The sequence below is a fragment of the Boleophthalmus pectinirostris genome, unplaced genomic scaffold, assembly GCF_026225935.1.
Source record: "Boleophthalmus pectinirostris isolate CB_2022bp ecotype Guang Dong unplaced genomic scaffold, ASM2622593v1 HiC_scaffold_10, whole genome shotgun sequence".
In the NCBI taxonomy this organism is placed as follows: domain Eukaryota; kingdom Metazoa; phylum Chordata; class Actinopteri; order Gobiiformes; family Gobiidae; genus Boleophthalmus; species Boleophthalmus pectinirostris.
In genome coordinates, this window is record NW_026570971.1 from 16193249 (window position 1) to 16212972 (window position 19724).

A 19724-nucleotide genomic window follows, 5' to 3' on the forward strand; every position below is an offset into this window, starting at 1 on the left:
CCTAGAGGAAAACCCATCTAGGCACTGGAAGAAATATGCAAACTTCACACAGAACACAGCTTTGGCACAGTGTGTGAACGGCACCATATATTTTGCCTCATAGTCTGCAGGGATTCCCTGAGGCTTTGTTCTAGGGCCGCCTCTATGTTCTCTATCCTCATTAATGATCTGTTAATTTGTAGAGTTTTTCAGATTTGGCACTTTAAAAATCCTTCTGTGTCCTCAAATGCTCTAGTTAGAATGTGTTTGACTTATGGCCCTCAGTGAAGTCGGATGACGTTAAACCCATCTCGCTGTATGTTATGGTATAACATTATTAGGCCTGACGTCTTATTTGACAGGCTGTCAGAGAGAGTGAGCTGTACCTATGATGTATTACACCTCTAGTGTTACCTCCACCCTGTGCCACAAATCCTGCTTTACTCTAAGAGCTGAGAGAAAGCCCAGGGGCTACACAGCACAGAGCAGAGTGGATATGGCAATAATACTGTCGAGTTACCACAGGGAGAGTGGGGATAAGTATATCTCTAATGATGTGTAAAACAACACCAGAAATGTACTGTTAAGAACTACAGTAGTAAACATATACTTAGAGTAAAATAGAAAGTGTTTACAACTACTCCTACAAGACAGGCATTACTACTTAAGCACTTCAACAACATTACTGTTACCACTACTACATGCTTGGACTAATCTTATCACTGCTTCTGCTATTTTTGTCTTAGAATGTACTTTTGAAAAACATAATAAGGCTACGTTTATATGATGACCGTCTGAACAGAAGACAAAAGTGGTGTCATATCTTCACTTCTTATTCTGTATTTAGACAAGCATTTTCGGGAAGAAATCTGCATGCATACGGTGACGCAAAAGTGTGTGGAATTCGATTGGGTATGCATGCAATCCAACATGTTTGTTTTTGTAAGTTTATTAGAGCTGCTTGAAGATCCGACACATGGAAATTATCTAACGCGTTGTGTACTGTATCTCTGTGACGTAAACGTGTACGTGACGTGAGCAGAACTGACCAGAGTTTTGCGTCTTGGGCAGTGTTGACAGAAACGTGTACTCAATGTAGGTATTCAACTTTTCCTCTCTGGAGGGTGGTTTCAGAATTTAACATTTTTGAGCCTCAAACCATCTAAACGAAGGGCACTTCCGATAAAATATTTTGTTGTTTTTAAGTGCAAGCGTTCTCGTGTAAACAGGCCCTGAACCGTACTGCAAGTGTATCAAGTTACCTATCTTTTCCTTGTCTTATGTTTAGATGTAAAGAAACAACCTATAGTCCCAGTATCTGTGCACACATGTCCCGGAGCGCTGCTACCTGTCAAGGCTGTAATTTAGGTGAGCCAGCCAGGAGGAGGAGGAGGAGGGGGTGTCCTCTCGGCTGATACCATATAGCCTCAGGTAACACAGCTAAGCGAATCTGAGTCAAGCCACTATGGATAGGAGGAGAACAGCCCAATTTGCAATGAGGGCTAAGGCTTGAGCTTTCGGAGCAGCTGTACTTGTCAACAGATTAATGCATCAACTGGAGTGACAGGCCGGGACCCACCTCCTGTCAGCCCCCATCCTCACACGCTACAACCCCTTATCAATCCTACGGGACGAACACTCTCATGGCTCTCGTAGGCAGGTGGCAGTATTGTTGTGGCCAAGGCTGTTAGCGTTTTTTAAGATTGCGGTTATAGAATTTTCCACTGGCACACTCCTCGCCTGTCAGTGTGGTGCGTGTCAGTGCAGTGCTAATGTGATCCAGATGAGCTGAGGATAGAGGGATGAGGGGGAGACGCAGTTAAGAGCGGAGGAGATTGTGGCGCTGCAGGTGTGCGAAGCGAGGATTTACAGTAACTAATCACCGCTGATCATGTTACCGCGTTTCACTGAGATGCACTGAATGACCTAGCAGTTGTATTAAGTAGAAAAATGGCATATGTGATAGTAAGCCGGCTGTTGAGTTAATCAGGGGCATAATTGTTCGACATTACAATAGTCTGTGTGTGAGTAGTGAAATCCTATATTACTAAGGCCCTATATTACGCAAAAGGAACTCCTCTAAGTTTTAAGCCATGTTATAATGTTGTTACCTCATCAAAAACATACCTGGAGTTGTGTTTTGTTCTGTTCACACATGTTTGAGTAATCCTAGTTTATTTTTCTATCTTCATCTCCAAAGCTCAAAATGCTCTGTTCCACCTTGTGATGTCATGAAGTGGTAGTTTTCATGTAAGCGGCTACCTTTTACCTTTAGTTTAGTAGGGACTGACAATTCCAGGGCTGAAATTACACAAATGATTCTACTGACGGCATATGAAGTTTAAAAATATATTGAAGCACTTCCTGTATTACCACATGATATGACAAGGAGATGTCACAGAGAGTTTTCAGTTTGAGAGAAGAACTCAGAAATATGAAATATAAATATGCAGAGTTTGTATGTTAGATATGGGTGCATGAAACAAAACACAACTCCTGATGAGTAAACAACATTATAAGACAGGTCAGAAAACAATGTAATATATATGCAGTAGATCTTTTCCATGAAAGATAACTACAATTTTCACTTTTAAACTTGATCTTCTTTAGCCAATTTAATTTCTCTTCAGCAACTAGGTCAGAAATCGGAATACACTAGACAGTTTGCAAGAACCACGGAAGTTGTAGACCGCGCTCCGGCCAATCAGTGAAGAGCTGTGAAGCCATGACGTCAAACTCAATTGCCTGTCTGGGTCCCTTTTGTGGTACAGCACAACAGTAAACAAAGCGGTCGAGATGGATGTAGACAAAGCCATACATTCTGTGTTGGCAACAATTCCCGAGATTGAGGATTTAAAGCCGGAACAAAGAGAATGTTTGGTGAATTTTATCAAGGGGAAAGATGTTATTGCCCTTCTTTCTCATTACATACGTCACAACCAAATAACAGTGATTCGTTAAATGAAAAATACCCGCCTACTGTCAAGTGAACAAATCCTAATGTTGCGAGGTCAGACGGTTTCCACAAAGTGAAACTGGTCGATGAATCAGGCTAGATTTCTTCTGAGCTTAAAGACTTTCCAACATGTGTTTTGTTGATTACAGGGGCAAATATTGAGTTCTGTTAAATATGATGGAGAAACAGTGGCTCAGTGGCTTATCAAAGTTAGTGATTCATGCTGTTGTTGTGTCTTTGAGCGAAACACTTCACCCGCCTATGAGTTTGAATGTAATATATGAGTGACTGTTGGTGGTCAGAGGTGGTAATGAACCCGCTACATATCCAAGGACTTTTTATGTTGTTTTAGGTCCTGTTTACACAAGAATGCTTGCGGGAAAAAACGACAAAAAGTGCCTTTCGTTTAGACGGTGACAGTGTTTTTGGGGCTTGAAAATGCAAAAATCTGAAACCACCCTCCAGAGTGGAAAAGTTGAATACACACCGCCGTAGCCTTTTCATCTACATTGCCCAAGACGCAAAACTCTGGTCAGATCAGCTCACGTCGCATACGCGTTTACGTCACATATGTACAGTACACAGAAACAAACATGTCGGATGGCATGTGCACCCAATCGAATTCCACACACTTTTGCGTCACCGTATGCGCGCAGAATTTATTCCGTCTAAACGCTGAATAAAAAGTGAAGACGCTACGCCACTTTTGCATCTTCTGTTCAGACCGTCATCATATAAACGTAGCCTTAAATGTAACCCTCATCACCATGATAAGGTAAATACCAGCTCTGTATTTATAGCTGTATTTACACAATTGTCTGTTTTAATGCATTGCTCATTATATAAACATGTGGCACTGTTTGCTGTTTGCATCGATTCCAACTCAAAAAATACAGGAGTTACAACTTTCCCATAAGAAGTAAAAAAGACAGCTCTGCAGTTTAGTTGATGTGGTTTATTTTTTACACAAATAGCCTGCTCTAGTGGTTTTGACATAGTGACATGCCCATCCCCGGTGCCCTTGTCTCTTCTCCAGGTTGGCCTCTGCACAGTCATCCCTGCTTGTTTCTACACAGCCACAGTCCAGTCATAACGGTCAGCTTCACTGTTGCCAACACATTCTGTTTGATGTGTTCGTCTTCAAGGAGTTTTCAGAAGCAAAGCATGTTGGCTAAGGGTACATCCAGTGTTTGTGCATGCGAGGGTGAGAGGGGCTGTCCACACAACATGGGTCAGTCGGGTCAGACACTTCCCTTTGAAGATGTGTTTGAGTCCAGTCCAAGGCGACGCAAGCACAGGGACGAGTGACATTAAGCTGGCTGTAGTTTACTCAGGTGCAGTGGAGTCATCAAAGAACATCAAAGTTTAGATTTGAAGAATTACTCTTATGGTTTGATTTAACAACAGGAGTGTGTCATGTGGAGGGCCCTTGATTGTAGTGCCCACATTAAACACTTCGTAAGGGGATTACCTCAGCAGGTTCATGTCAGGTACTTTTCTCATAATCCACTTTCTTATAAACTATATGAGATCATGAGCAAGCGTATTCAGCCAAACTGTAAATGGAAGTTCCCAAGAAAAACATCGTATAGGCCCGTGGTTCTCAAAGTGGAATTTGTGGTCTCCTGGTGGTTCTCAGATTCACTGTACTTCATTAGTTTCCGCATTTTCAAAAGAACAGAATTACTGATTGCTAAATAACTCTTAGTGATTATACAGGGAGAGAGGTTAGAGAGGATAGACCGGGTTGCTATGTGTACTATTTTGACTTTTGGATGGAATCCATGTATCATTCGTTCATTTGTTTTTCAAAATAAAACCAAAAATAAGAAAATTAAAAAACAACTATTTTCTTCATTATTTGTCTCCAAAACCAAAATGAAAAAAATTGATAACAGATAATGATTCCGGTCCTGGTCTCAGTTCTAGTCTCAGTTCTAGTCTCAGTCTTGATCTGGTCCTGGTCTCAGTCCTGGTCTGATCTTGGTCACCGTCCCAGTCTCAGTCCTGGTCTCAGTTCTGGTCCTGGTTCCGGTCTGGTACTGGTCTCAGTCCTGGTCTCAGTTCTGGTCTGGTCCCAATCTCAGTCCCAGTCTTAGGTCGTTTTCACACCGCTAGTTCGATTATTTGGTCCGCACCAGGCAATAAAATTGTTATTATGTAGCAAATACACTCCAGTGTGGTCCGCGTTCATACCGGCAAACGAACCAAAACTGGTTCGATTCACGTGTCTGTTTCCCCGGTAAAACAGCGATACTCCAGTTATCAACACCGATGTTCCTGTTAATACCACGGGCCATCCTCATCTCAAATTATCACCATGAACTCATAAAACAGTAACATGTAGAACTTTGTACAAACTCACCGCATCAGCCCAGAGTTCGGGTAACAGCAGCAGCCAACAGCGCTCAAAGTAGCGCGCAGCTCCTCAGGACGGGGCTGGGGTCTGGTCCTTGGTCTTCTGTTACAAGCTCGTTGGTCAGATGGTCCGGAGGCTCTGTCCTCCATGTGCTGGTTCCAAACGGTGGCGAGCAAGACCAGTGCGCAATGACAGGGTCTGAGCAGGTACGTTCGTCTGCGCGTTGGTTCCGTGCGGGGAAAGTGAGAATGCGCTGTGGACTACAGGTCTGGGCGCTGCTGCTCCTGTCCTCCGCGCTCAAGAACCACGGCTGGTTCTGAGGTGGTGCAGCATCCAGACAGAAGCGTGAGTCCAGTTTGGTTTGTTATATGTTGTTCTGAGCGTCCGTCCTCCGCGCATTTGGTTCTTCCCGGGGAAAGCGCTTCCTCAGGTCGAGGCTCCCCGCTCCAGCTCCTCTGAGCCCGGCCTGAACCGGAGCTGCTCCCGCTGGTTCGGGATGACTGTATTTCTCACACTAGGCTAAAAACAGGGACTTTTTTAAGTTGCGTTCACACCTGGTGTGGTCTTAGTCCCAGTCTCAGTCCCAGTCTCAGTCCCGGTCTCAGTTCTGGTCTCAGTTCTGGTCTCAGTCCCGGTCTGGTCCTGGTCTCAGTCCCAGTCTCAGTCCCGGTCTCAGTTCTGGTCTCAGTCCTGGTCTCAGTTCTGGTCTCAGTACCGGTCTGGTCCCAGTCTCAGTCCTAGTCTCAGTCCTGGTCTCGGTTCTGGTCTCAGTCCTGCTCTCAGTTTTGGTCCTGGTTCTGGTCTGGTCCTGGTCTCAGTCCTGGTCTGGTCCTAATCTCAGTCCTGGTCTCAGTCCCAGTCCCAGTCTCAGTCAAAGTCTCAGTCCCAGTTTCAGTTCCAATCTTAGCCCCGGTCTCAGTTCTGGTCCTGGTTCCGGTCTGGTCCTGGTCTCAGTCCTGGTCTGGTCCCGGTCTCAGGAAAATGGATGGAAAAGCGTATTTTAAGCTTTGGTGATGTAGACAGACTAATTACACAGCATGACTGAATGAAACAAAACACAATTCTAAGCTATTATGAAGGTAACAACATTATGACATGGCTTAAAGCTCACAAGAGTGAATTTTGTAAAGTAAAGGACCTTTAAACCCCTTTTTCCTCCAGCAACAACAACACAAATCTATGCCAGCAGAAGTACAGTGATCCACAGTCACATGATAAATGTCTATACGAATGCACTGTTTATTGTGATCTCCAGTACACACATACACACACAGACACACACATACAGACAGAGAAGTGAGTGGGCCGCAGCTTTGTTCTGAGGTCTCTGGGGGAGCATGATCAAGTTGAAAGTCAATAAGCTCTGTGAAGTGGCTGCTTTTATCTGTGTGCTCTTTCGGTTTGGGCAAAATAAGTCCAAACGAGCAACTTCTGTTAAAAGCAACATGTCAGAATGCATTTGGAAACAGAAACATACCACTCTTATAAATAGGCTTGCATGCATGGGCCCAGCAGTGGTGGATGAAGTACTGAATTCTGTTTTGTTACTTAAAAGGTGTACTGTGTAACTTTGCTGGTCAGGAATAATAATGTTATTTGCCTGGAAATGTGTATGTCATTAAGCTTATCTATCTCCACGGAGAAAACATGTGATGCAAGCAAGCCAAGTTACCAAGTTTTCAAGTATTTTGGCGAAATAAATCACCTGTAACAGAAAAAATGCATGGATAAGTTTAAAGCCATACTGTGGAACATTCCAAAGCAAAACTGTGCAACTTCAGTGAAGTCAAGCAGGTGGCAGACACTCCACCTGAAAGTTTCACAGTGCACCTTTAAGTAAGTTCAGATACTGGAGCAAAGAGATACTCAAGTAAAAGTAAAAGTACCACATGAAAAAATCTACTTAAATAAAAGTTTTAAAGTGCCTGTTTAAAAATGTACTTAAAGAGTAAAAGTAAAAGTATTTTGTGCAGATTTTCAGATTTTGTTCAGCAGAAACACTTACAGCAATCATTTTTACTTGCTGTTTTTCTTTGTATATTTTCTTTGCTCAAATTCCAAACATGTTAAAAATAAACCCTCTGACTTTTCAGCCGGTCTCAGTAACAAATAATACTCCCTACAACTGTACAACAACTCACCCTTATGTAACTGATAACTATATGTCGTGTCAATCATCATTGTTGTTGTCTTCCTATGACCTCTTATATAAAGCTGTGATCTTCTATTTTATTTTTTACACTTGCCTCTTGCTATCTTTTTTGCTACTTATTTAGAATCTATTATTACCATTAATATTTCCGCTCTTTATTATTGTATTATATTGTGATGTGTGAGCTACTGTGTCCAAATAATTTCCCTTGTGGATCAATAAATTTTGTGTCAGTCTAAACAATGACAACTCCCTAAAGACAAAAAAGGTGGCGTTCTTTCCACAAGAAAAGTTACACAATGCACATTTAACCTTTGTGCACTCCTTTAAAAATAGTCACATCTGTGGTCCTTCATTACAAAAATGTACATTGAAAAAGAATACCACAATATTTTTATGCAGTACAGATTTTTTTCCAACTTTTTTTTTTTTTTTATGTCAGTGTCTTCATTTACTTCTGCCTTAATCATACGTACCAAATATGATATCATATTTTGACATTTTAACTCCTTAAATGCCTCTTTTGATAGCAAAAGTCACAAATTATGTGTATGGAAAAAATGTAAATAAATAAATAAATAAATTTTATATTTTCCAACTAATTTTCACTCACAAACAAACTCACACACTCTCCCAAACAAACACATTCAGTGCACTCTGGGACTCCTCTAGAACACACCCACACCATTTTAACCTAAAATATTTTTGTCTCTGTCCTAGTCCAGTCTGGACTAATATGTACAAATTTCTTTCTATTATTATAACCTTGTAATGGAAGATACACAGTAAAAAGAAAAATATCAAAAAAATTAAAAAGACACTAAAACTAAAAAATTTCAATGCCAAAGAATGAAAATAAATCATAAAGTAAATATATCCTGGCAAAGTTATGCTAGTAAAAAAAGGCAATGGGACATAAAGTACTTGAGGACCACGGGTGTGAGGATTTTGATTATAGACTGCTTAATTAATGTGATCTTGAAAAAAAAAAAACATAAATTAAAAATACATCACAAAATACACAATCTGGCCACTTTTGGTGTTATTTGGTGTAATGCGGCCAAAGTTATGCTAAAAAGAAAAGTGGAGATGTAAGCACTATGATGTAAAATTGTACATGTACAGTACTTCACTACTTTTACTTTGTTGTGTTCTACCACTGCAGCTTGTCAGAGAGAGCAGAGGATATTGTGGTGTGCATTGGTTTCTTTTTGCGCCGAGGTCTGGGGACATGTCAGGGCATGTATTCTCTCAACAGACTGTGTGCGTATATCTGTGTGTGTATATGTGTGCATGTGTGTGGGTTGGGGGTGTGGGATGCACTTACCACCTCCGTGTCATTTAACAGCCCCCATAATGAGCCTTGATATTAGCACTCATTATGCTAATTGCCCTCAGATGCTAAAGCCTGTGTCTGTTAATCTAATCTTACATCACAGCGGAGGGCAACTTGAAACACTGAGGAAGGAAACACATGTACCTGCCATAAGTGGTACAGGCGCAGTGTAAAAAGCCTGGGTCATTTCAACCACAATGCCTGTTTTAAAAGCCCTTTGCCCCATAACAACCAAAGGGCTTTTTGTGTGTGCGAGTTTTTTTTCCTCTTAGTGAAATTTGTGGTCGAGCTACAGCCGGGGCCAGACACACCCACTCAGAGTCAAGTGGTTTCGAGCACCATCTGTTTATCCAAATTGACTGGCTTGCATTTGCAGTGGGGTCTTGCTAGAATCTTTTTTGATTTGCAATATTATGAGGCGGAGTTGAAGTGTTTTGTTTATTTTAGAAAGGAAGGAAAAAACAAGATCAGAATTTTATCATGCAAAACTTGATACATTGAAGCTGCTGTAAAACACTGATGTTAAAGGTGCACTGTGTAACTTACATGGTGGTGGGTCTGCCACATGTTGGTATCCATGGAGATAATAATCCCTGCAGTATTTATTTAATTACAGGTTGCATTGCTCAAAATAACCTTGAAAACATAGATGTATGAAATGTATGTTTTTCATTTTTGGATTTTGTGTTTAAATGAATAATGGAAAAAAAGGGATAACGGCCGTTTCCTGTTTCTGTGACTTAAACTGTGATGCTGGACTTTTGCGCCGCATACAGACTGAACCAGGACTGAATCAGGACTAAACCAGGACTAAAACAGGACTAAACAGGACTAAACCGTAACTAAACCATTTTCAATTCTGGTCCTGTTCCCGGTCTCAGTCCTGGTCTCAGTTCTGGTCCTGGTATCGATCTGGTTCCAGTCTGGTCCTGGACCTGGTTTAGCCCTGGTTTACTGTAGTCCTGGTTCAGTCCGCATGCAGCACAAAAGTCCGGCATCACAGTCACGGAAACGGGAACATTATCCGTTTTTTTCATTATTTCATTTTCATTTTCATTTTTTTTTTTTTTACATTTGTGTAGTTCCCATCTTATAATTTTTTTTCATAATAGCAAAAAGTGCCATAATGTAGGAAAAACGTCACTTCTGGTTCATGCTTTTCTGGAAATGTCTCACGTGTTTTCCACCAACTTCATAAATCTGCTCACGTCATCACCAACATTCATGACCATACTGTTACTTTTGCTCAGAAGTAGTTCACTATTGCGTCGTTGTTGTTTGCATTCTCGTTTTCGTCTTTCGTACCTTGATAGTTGTGGATAAAATCTTCATGGCCATAAAATGTCCTTTGTCAACCTTGTTGGTTGAAAATTTGATGGTGGGGTAGATTTATGAAGCTGGTGGTAAATACGCAAGACATTTTCACAGACATTTTGCTATAGAAAAGCATTAACTGGAAGTGAGGTTTCCCCTACATCGCGCCACTTCCTGCTGTTGTGAAAAAGGTCTATATAGGGACATATCACAGACTGTATAAGAAGTGAACTAAAGGCGTGTGACGTCGCCCATAGAAGTTTCTGGGGCGAATTCGGCAGCAGTTCCATATTACGAATTCATTTAGACACAAAGTAGTGAAAAACACCAGGATCATAGGTTAATATGAACATTTTAAGTCCAAAATGACAGGGCTCACTGCAGTAGTTAGAGAGAGAGGGTTTATTTTTAAATCTTACATTAATTGGAACCAATCAGTGGAGCCCCCATGCTCTTTTCCTATTTGGAAAACGGCAGCAAACAGGTGAGCTACACCACTGGTCAAAAGTTTTAGAACACTGAAATTTTTCAAGTATTTATTGCAATTAGAGTTGTGCAAGTCCAGTGAAGAGCTTGAAATGGTACGGTAGTCCAAGCTCTGCCAAAACTACCTCAGGAAAAAAGAACAAGATGGTGAGTTTGAAAACACGGAGTGTCCAGCACAGTGTCCAGACTTAAACCCCTCGAGATGGTTTGGGATGAACTGGACAGAAGAGTGAAGCGACTTACAAGTGCCACACAATTATGGGAACTTCTGCGATAGACTTTCAGAAGAACTTTCTAAAGAAAATTTGATTTCTACTGTAAAAAGTATGCCATGAGTGTGTTCATCTGTTAAATCTGCCAAAGGTGGACACTTTCATGAATCAAAAGTTTAGAATATGCTTTGGTCAACAGTAAACAGTAAAAAAATGGAAAAAGTGTGGTAAGTGACTGGTAGTGTATTTCCATGGTACACATACTTTATTTTGTTACAGTAATACATGAACTGTTTTGCAACAAGAAGCCACAGTTAGCAGCAATGACACACTTGATGGTGGTCCTTTAAGTGGTTCCAAAGAATCTATACAGCCATTCATAATAATCTCATAACTGCGGGCAAAGAGCAGATAAATCCAGAAGAATAGTGTCGTTTTTACTGGCCAAGGTCAAAGGTTAAAAAAGCATTAAATGTATAGACAATTGTGCCCTTCACTCCAGTGGGGGCTGAATATTTGGTCAGGGTAATTCATTTGGTACAGTTGTAAATGTTTGATATAGGGAGATGGGAAACTTATCTTTTGTAAGTAAGTCATTATAATCGGACACAATCGGAGGGCCTCAAATCTGGCTGCTGCGTATGACTGTGTAATTCAAATGGAGCACTGCCAGGAGGAAGAGGCGCTCCATGGTGAATGAGTTGACTGTACATGGAAATACGGTGGCCTGGAGGCAAAACTAATTAAACCAGAGACAACAAGGTCAAAGGTCACATTTTAACACGTCATAACCTCTACCCCACATTCCCATTTTTACTCTACAATCTGGATTTTAAACATGACTTATCTTGTTAAAATGATGTTAACTCCTCAGAAACAAACCTGCCAGTCTAAATCTCCAAAGCGCAAAATGCTCTGTTCCACCTTGTGATGTCATGAAGTGGTAGTTTTCAAGTTAACAGCTACTATTTACCTTTTGCTCAGTAGAGATTGGCAATTGAAGTTATCCAAATGATTCTAGTGAAGGTTATGGAGTTTAAAAACACAGTGGAGCACTTCCTGTTTTACTGCATGACGTCACAAGGCAGAACAGAGTGTTTTCTGTTTGAGAGAAGAAGCCAGCGTAAATATGCAGGGTTTGTGTGTTTAATATGTGCATGAAAAAAACACAACTCTTGGTGTGTTTTGATGAAGAAACTACATTAAAACATAGCTCAAAAAATAGTGTAATATGGGTGCTTTAAGTGAATCCTGGTTTTAATGACTAAAAACTAATGCAGATCTCATGATGCCACGGTCAGCTGGTGCAGCGTGGCGCCAGGCCTGGATAATGACTTCTTGTGTGTGCTCAGATAAATCTGTGTAATAGTAATATTACACTTAAGTGGTGTCTCCTTAAATCACGCTTTGAGCCGATGTGAAAGGCAGCAGAGTAAGTGGAGGGTAATTTGACCCATGTGCACCATGAACTGTTTGTAAACCCTGGAATAAGCAGCACTATCGCACAAAGATAAGCTGTTGTTGGAGTGTGTTGATGGAGTTGTTTAAAGGGACTCTTTGGATGGGATTCTTCAGTGTGTGCTATTGCATTAGGAGGTTGAACCAAAGGAGGAAGTACGTACACATTTCAACCTAAACTTGTTCCTAGCTCTCACAGATCCTTTGTCACATCACTAGTATTCACATGCATACATTTTTGACCACTCACACAAAAAGGTGAAGCATGGAAAACCACCCCTGCACAGCCAATCAGCTCTCAAAACGTCATATAGTGACTCACATGGCTCTTTTTTTTACAAGTCTGCAATAAATAAAATGTTCTATAATTACTGTAGCTGAAGATAGCGTGTAGTGGTTTGACTTTTTGTCACAAAGTTCTGAGAAAATGTTGGGTACTTCAGCATTAAGACTCACGTTTAGAGGTGGGAATTGTGGGCAACATTGACAGAAATTTGTATATATTTTTTCTTGATAACTATATTGATAACGATGTTTTGTAAATCAGATAGGATGTGTATTTAAATGTATTGTCTGAGTATTACGTATGTGGCACTTGGGAAATGACTGTGCACAGACCCACAATAAAGAGGTTTTGACTGTCAGTGCACTTCTTCGGAGAAAATACTCAAGTTGAAAGTCAACAAGATCTGTGTAGGGGCTGCTTTTATCTGTGTGCACACTGGGTTTGGGCAAAATTCTACCAAAAATAACATGACAGTGTGCATTTTGAAACATAAACATTTCATTGTTATAAATAGACTTGTGTGGAACTGGTGGGAATCAATGTAAAATGACTATCATGAACTATAGACTTGGCCTCCATATCTTTAAAAGAACATTCACTATGTTTTGATATTTTGCCTACCTCTACTCAAATGCATGTAAAAACCAATAGTTTGAGTCCTAAAACTACACAAAATTGACTTCTATCCATGTCATAAAGTTGTATGCTTGCCCATCAGCAAGTTACAATCCATAAAACCTCCTCCTTGTTTTTAAAATAACTTCACCAGACTTGTTTTGATCATTATCATTAGTGTGGGGGCTGAATGGCTCTCAGTCACACCTTGAAAAGCTTGCACTTGACCCACACAGCACTATATGGTTGCTCACTGCTCCTGTGGCATTGCAGGATATGTTAAATGAAGTCTAAAATTTCATACAAGGACAATAAGGTACCGTACTGTTGAAAAAAACTGTTAGAATCTTATATTATTTTCTGACCTGTATGGTTGTTCTGTATTTTGTCCATCTCTATACAGTCTCTATGGTGCCATTTTATTAGCAGCACAATGTAAGAGGCCCCGGGGCAGATAAGAACCTTTTTATAGACGTTTTTCCCGAGGACTGTGGAGCAGGGCTGATATTGGATGACACTACGGGGCCCAGCTGTCCACACAAACCCTGAGCACACAGCACACTGGCCAGCGGGAGGGCACCAGGGCCAATAAAGCCGGGTCAGGTGCAGGGGACATGCCAGTGCTATGAATTCACAGTGTCAGTCTAATGTTTACCCTGAGCTCTGCATGGGCTGCTCTCTCTAGTGTTTGTTGAGCACACTGTTGTTTCACTACTATCTGCTGACGACAAAGCACGTCCAGCTAAAACCGCAAAACCACATGGAGGTATTGCGCTGGCTATTGGAACAGACACAAATGTTGAAATTAAGTCGCTTAAGTAGCCAGACTTTAGAAATCGTTTTGATACTTTTTTTTTCCCTGAAATGGCTCAACTGCATTGAAACAAGCACATGTAGCCAGCAGGCCAAGTCACAGGTCAGATCTGTGGAGAAATGGCACTGCTCACAACTAATATGCTGTTTTTCAAGGTTTTTTTTTCAGATGTATGGGCAGCTCTGATTGAGGAAAGAAGAATAGCATATACATAGTGGTATCAAGTTATGCCTGCCAAACATATGATCAAGGTAACTGATGGCAGCAAAGTGATGAGTTCCCATTTAGAATAGTCTGTTTAGTGTGGTAAAAGGAGGTTTGGTTTGCACAGTGTTTTACTCCAGTCAGGAACATGCTCAGTGACATCCTAATCCATTGTGCTGGATTGGACCTGTCCTCTGAGTCATGTTACATGCAGCAGAGCCAGCACATGTGCTGTGGAGTATTCAGCGTATAAGAGTAATGCTGACAGTATTATCCCCAGCATGAAGCATGGGCCTGTGTCCACTGTGATGGATGTGTTAAGTGTGGTTAGTAGGTGTGAGGTGAGAGGAGACAGGAGACTCTCAATATGTTTCATAATGCTGTCCTCCTCCAGACAGGGCCATGGCAGGATATCCTGACCAGAACCACTGCCAAAACGTTATGATTCAAACTGACTTCACTTATGCAATAAGCACTGACTCCCTACCAGCTTTTAACCAGGACCATACAAAACATAAGTGAAAACATAAGCAGATGGATCAAGAGAATATAGTGTGTTGTCTCTTTAAGAACCAAAGTGGATGAGTGCCCCTTGGGGCCAAAGCCTGAGCTTTGTTTAAAAACTGCACGCTCCAATCTGCAGAAGATGCTGACATCAGCAGGTCAGGCTGAGGGTCAGGTGGGGTCGAGCTGCCACTCACCCAGCACCAAATCAAAACACTCCACAGGAAGGAGACAAGAGGCAATAACAGCTCAGGGACAGTCTCATTTAGTGGGATCACAACAGACACAAGTTTTAATCAAGTGTCCACAAGTAAATCAGTTAAGAGAACTGAATAAGTTGTGTGAGTGTTTTGTTCATGGATCTTGTTCTTTTTGAATATGCTCCTATGTTACATTTCACTCCTACATTTTTGCTTCTGACTGAAAACAGACCATTGCTGGAAGAATACAACTTGTGCTTGAATTTTTGGCTACAACAATCACTTATAACTGAATATTAAGCCTAAAATTACAGCCAAGATATTTTTGGTCCATGGCCTGAATAAATATATAAACTCCTGTCTTTATGAAACCGTGCTTCTAGAGTTATGGCAACTCATGAAAGAAAAATTAAATAAACAAAGTGATATCATATACATAGACAAAGTTTATATGGGCAGAACATTGGAATATCCTATTGTCCTATTACATAAATATCTGAATGCTAACAGTGCGGACAGGTGCTCAAAGTTACCGAGTTGGAAATGAGCAATTACAATCCGGTTTGTTGATAAAAACACGTCTACATTCCCTGACACATAAATCTCCTGAATGCACCGTGGGGCATTGTAATTGAAAATGGCGGTGGTGCATGTGATTTCCTGGTTGGTGCGTGGCCAGGATGTGGTCCTGCTGCGGCGACAAATACTGCTGGCACTCACCGCGCGAACAAGAGCACTGCGCCCTGTCACACGAGATATATACTTTACCTACAGTACACGTTCCATTGTGAGAGGAAAGATTTTATTCAACATTTTCAATAGCTGTGTGCAAACAATAAAACAATATATATGACTATCAATGCACCTGCTATGTAAATGGTATTGAGTAAGAGATAAAAGTTGAAGTAGGTCATACTGCATCTGTTAAGGACACAGAAGACCACAGAGCTCCACCACCCTGGTTCAACCTCTGCTCAAACACCTGTCTGGTGAACTTTTAAACTTTAGAAACCACATGATTTCTACAAGTGCCTGCAGCCATTAACCAGCAGTCTCTTACAATGATTTAGCAACTACATATAGTGCTATTAAGTCGGCTCATTCTAAACTCCAATACTGTAAATTACACAGTGGCTTATGGCTCTGCTCAAAAGATGTGAAGAATGATGTGTACAATATGAGCAGTCTGTTTAAATAACCATTTCTCTACACTTTTACTCTAAACATGTGACCAGAAATTCAACAAACAGCTTTGATTTAAGTTGTATTTACTCCATTTGTCTTGTTTTATGTTTCTGAAGTGTCCAGGAGCTGCTAACAGACAAAACAAGTGTAGTACGTTCCAAACATCTGCGTCGCGTAAGTAGTCAGTAAAATTATCCTCTTACGCTAACACTGTTGACATAGTTAGTTTCAACAGTAGCTAAACACATAAGCAGATAATGTGAAGTGGTAATGTGGTGACATTTGTGGCAAATTGCAGAATGTATAGTTTAGTCTGCAGTATGGCCAACCCACATGCAAGGCTATTTACTGGATATCTTTGCCCACTTTTAACATCATTTCTGCAACATTTCAATTGCCTGGGGTTCTACACACTTCTACACACTTCTTCAATACTTTGGATAAGTTTAAAAACACAGTGGAGCACTTCCCGTATTACCACATGACACAACATTATAATAGATAAAAAAATAGCTTCATATTTGTAACGCTCCTTTTTAGCTTTTAATTTGTATTCCTTTGTATCTTCATTGTTTAATTTGCTCATTAAAGCTGTATGTCTTCATACAGATGTTATTGCTTTGCTCGGAATGTTCCACAGTATGGCATTAAACGTGTCTGTCCCCGTGGAGAGAAGGTGACACCACCAGGGAAAGTTAACGGTCAGGTCTGTGGAGAGGCAAGTCCATCGCAATAAGAACTACAGAACTTTGTATGAATAAAAGTCCAAACACTGAGACTCTCTGGGTCAGTTACAACGAGTAAATACTCTTATTACATTAGTTTCTACGCCAAACAAGGATACTGACTGAACCGATATTTGGAAGATGATATCTGATCCAGTGAATACCAGTATCGGTGCATCTAAATTTTGCATAATTGAGTGGACAAAACGATCCGATTCCTCTTGAGAATCTTGAGAATGTTGAATCTCTCTGAGTTAAGATAGGTATGACTGTCAAGTGGATTAGTCAGTCAGATACACACATACGGTCCATCCGTATCAAAACAAAGATGGAAAAATGATCACCAAGGACTGTAAAACATCACAGATTTCTGTAGAATCAATGAACAAAATACATTTCTCTCTGGTGTGGGAGAAATGTCATTTTATCCAAAATGATAAGTGACTAGTGAGTTCCTTCGTTTCACAAATGCATCACTGAAATAAACAAATGTGATTGCACGGCCTTGAGCCTGGCTCCAAGTACATCAGAGGGAGTAATAACCAGACTCATATCCCTTTGTGTGAAATTAGAGAGAGATGTCATTCTGAACTTGCCAAGCAACCATTTCAGATCCAAAGAAGCATCATAAGCAAATATGCAATATTGAAATTATGCTTATCCTTGTTTATCCTCAAGATAATATTAAGCTACAAGCACATAAAAGGAAGAAGCTAGCAGGCAAACAGGAACACAGTGTTTTACATATGAACAAGTGGGAACATATACCCGTACACACTCGCAATGATTCATCGACTCACTCATCTGTCCTCAGGCGCTGTTTAAGACCAGCCTAATCCCTATACTTTAAATCACACCAACACACCAGTTATATTTGGAACAAAGAAAGTCACTCCTGCTTTTAAACGCACAATTACCAAAACAAGTACCTTTATGAGCACCTATCGGAGACCATTAAGCCCTCTTATCGAGTTATGTACCGTGCCATGTCATGTTGACCTATCCTGTGTTTCATATGAGGCTTTTGGAGTTAGCAAAAGTTAACCCATAGAGACACTGTTTGGACACTGGGGCGAGAGGTGGCCCTTATAGATGCCTCCTGTTGCTGCTCATATTGTTTGACAGCTTGTGTTATGAACAAAAGGTCGTAAGTCTGCGGGCCCTGGTTGGATAGAGAGGGAAAGAGAGAAAGAGAGTGAAAAAGAAAGGAAGAGAAAGGGAGGAAAGAGGAGGGGAGAGAGAGAGCCACCTCCACAGCAGCAGCGCAGATAAGCAGTCCTGATGAGCGGGTTTGTTATGGTTGGATCCGTTCCAGGACCTAACTCCCCAGCACTAGCGCGATGATTGTTTTCTCTGCCCGGGGTTCCACAGTTATACCTCTCCAGATCTGGTTACCACGGCAATGAGCTCCTTTATGCTCAAATATAGAGTGCAATGAGTTTGGGGTTGAAATGAGTACAGCGAAATGTACTTCAACAGAAAAGGACTGGGCAGAGAGAAAAAGTCAACAACGTCTCACATATGATTAAAAAAGTTTACAAAAAAAGATGACGCAACATTCAATCCATCAAGCAAGACCTTCGATAAGATAAAGTGTCCAAAACTTAAAATTTGGTGTTTATATCCTACAAAAATTGACAAACTTCCAGTGATTAGGGGTGAACATGATGAAGATGATAGTTGATTCTGCTGCTAAGGTGGAACTATTTTCTCGTCCTCATTTCTTCTATGGGCCAGCCGTCTTAGTAACAACCAAAATAAATAAATCTAACGAACTCCCAAGATGCCAAGGTAAGCTTAACTGTAGTTATGGGAAAATCAGATCTCTGGCAGCACTGTCTGATCCTTGGCTCTGATCTGCAGTATTGTACTTTAATTCCTACTTTCCTCTTCTTGTCTCACATTTCAACCTTTTCCACATTTTCTGTCCAAGACATCTTAGAGCACAGGTTTTTAAAGATGCACTACGTAGCTTTTCGGGTGTGGCGTCCAGGGAGATGTTATTGCCTTCCTTGGAATGTTTCATAGTATGACATTAAACATATCAATCTAGCATTTATTCATAATGGGTGTTTCTATTGCTCACAAATACAATAATTCCTTCTGTGAATAGGGGCGACTTAGCCAGGCTGCTGCCTCCGCTCAATTTAATTTCTCTTCAGCAACTACGTCAGAAATGGGAATACACAAGACGGTTTGCAAGCACCCCAGAAGTTGAAGACAGTGCACCGGCCGATCAGCGAAGAGCTATGACGCCATGACGTCAAACTCAAGTGCCTGTCTGGGTCCCTTTTGTGGTACAACACAACAGTAAACAAAGCGGTCAAGATGGATGTAGACAAAGCCATGCATTCTGTGTTGGCAGCGATTTCCGAGGTGAAGTTTATCAAGGGGAAAGATGTTATTGCCCTTCTTCCTACAGGATTTGGAAAAAGCTTAATATACCAGTTAGCCCTCAGTAGCGGTGCATTACATACATCATGACCAAGTAGCAGCTACTGGTTAAATTAAAAAAGTACCCTACCGTCAAGCTAATGCAGTGAGGTCAGATGGTTTCCACAAAGTGAAACCGGCTGATGAATCAGGCTAGGGGGCGACTCTCCACCAAGCCCCAGGGTTTCAAAATGGCTGCCCATTCAAGTCAATGGGCCGAGCTCAATGGTGCATGACTCCAGATTAGCCTTTAGCCCGGCAAGGTACTTCCGGTGGCTTTGGATCGACTGAGCATGCGCAGTAGTGCTCTTTTCTCCCTCATGGTGCGTGGTCTCGTGCATCACGTGATCACTTTGACCAGTCAGAGTGAGAGGAGCAGAGCAGAGTCGGAGCTAACGATTATACAGCGTTTTTTAAGACAACTGAAGGATTTTGAACTGAGAAAAAGTTTATGATATAAAATACGCCACAAAATCAAACATTTTTGAAAGTTGTAGGTGCCCTGT